A 1,799-nucleotide genomic window follows, 5' to 3' on the forward strand; every position below is an offset into this window, starting at 1 on the left:
AGGTCCTTGGGCTTGTGCAGCAGGCAGTGAAACCACTGAGCTAAATCCCTGGCCTCTTCTTATTTGTTGAGGTGAGGAAACTATCAGGGTCAGTCTGTTGTAAGGTCATGGAAACTGCTGGGGTTCCCCTAGTGAGCAAAGACCAGAATAATTGTTTTCTGGGAAGCTGCTCATTTATTCACCAAAAAGAGTCCCATTTAGCAATCTTCCCAAACCTAAGGGTGTCCATTTAATTTCCTTGACAATTCCTTTTTAATAACCTATAAAAACCAGATTGTAACAATTAATACATTACTTGTAACCAATAAAATTTTTTTGAGTTATTGTATGCAGACAACAATATCCATTACATTTGTAAAATTAATCATGACACCATTATGATCTGCTAGCAACCTGGGGGGAAAAAGTATGCCTTTAACTTTAATAACAGTCATCTATAAGCCAATTTAAATTATAGGCAAATATCTTTTTAAAAAAAATTTTTAAGGAAAAATCATTGCGCTCAAATAAAATAGCTGTACAATTAGACAGACAACCAGACAAACAAACATATGAGACTATAAAACTAGAGTGCACTCAAATATATTTAGCCCAGTTGATTTATAATATCCTTTTTATAATTTTTAGGTTTACAATTGTAAATAAAACTAATCAAAACTTTTTGTAGGTCAATTAACAGAGATCCCTTGCAGAATTAGAATTAGAATTACAATTACAACTAGAAGGAATAAAAGTCCTTAATACCTGTAAATGCAAAAACAATTTTTAAGGTGGGCTCTAGGTTAATGGCCTTTTCTTTTGTCTCATTTATCATAAACCTTTTATAACAAACCTGAAACCAACAAGGAAACATACATATTTCCTTGATAAATCACTTCTGCACACCTTTCCAATGTACATAATATTTCTAGTCTTGTAATTACATATTTCTGTTTTTATCCTTCTAAGAAGACAATACCTTTATCACACAAAGTCCTTTCATACCAAAAGTATATCTCTTGTACTTATAACTTTCTTAATATTTTCCTCTATCTCACTTACTATAAACCTTCTATAATAACAAACTAGTCTTCAAACTAGTCTTAAATTTTAAAGTGTCCCCACCCCTTTTTTTTTTGGTACCAGGGATCAAACTCGGGTCCTTGCACTTGTGAGGCTGTGGAACCACTGAGCTAAATCCCCAGCAAGTGTCCTCTTTTATTAAACCTCACTTTGCTTGTTTAAGCTCTCTTTGAAATAAAAAGATGACTCCTGCTTTGTCCCTTCTTTCATCCCTCCCATTATATTGCCCAGGCTGGAGTGCAGTGGCTATTCACAGGCATGATCCCACAACTGATCAGCACGGGAGTTTTGACCTGCTCCATTTCTGACCTGGGTCGGTTCACCTCTTCTTAGGCAACCTGGTGGTACCCTGCTCATAGGAAGTCACCATATTGATGCTGAACTTAGTGCAGACACCCAATCAGCATAGCACAGTGCAGCCCAGAACTCCTGGACTCAAGCAATCCACCCACCTCAGTATCTCAAGTATCTGGGACTACAGGTGCAACTGGCAGCTACTTGAAGTTTGCCTCGTTTTTTTTGTTGTTGTTGTTCTTAGATAGTTACATTTTAAAATTTGACTGTCTTCCAATAGAACAGTAGTAACCTTGAGTTCTAGACAACAAGTCTGTAAGAGAGAGAAGAGCAAGTTAACCCTATAATTACAATTTAAGAATTTGCAAGAATTAAAAGCATCATACCACAGTGATATATGTGCATCCATGTTTATAGAGGCATAGTTTGTAATTGATAAATCC

The 1,799-nt window shown here is 35.9% G+C and overlaps 1 non-coding gene across 1 annotated transcript; it reads right to left on the minus strand.

The window, feature by feature from the left end:
* Positions 1-1,272: 1,272 nt before the first annotated feature.
* Positions 1,273-1,560, minus strand: LOC147821843 (signal recognition particle RNA). Its single transcript, XR_015446530.1, has one exon.
* Positions 1,561-1,799: the final 239 nt, after the last annotated feature.

The sequence above is a fragment of the Heterocephalus glaber genome, unplaced genomic scaffold (assembly GCF_053883595.1).
Source record: "Heterocephalus glaber isolate CG9 unplaced genomic scaffold, H.glaber_assembly_v1.0 deba00001689, whole genome shotgun sequence".
Classification (NCBI taxonomy): Eukaryota; Metazoa; Chordata; class Mammalia; order Rodentia; family Bathyergidae; genus Heterocephalus; species Heterocephalus glaber.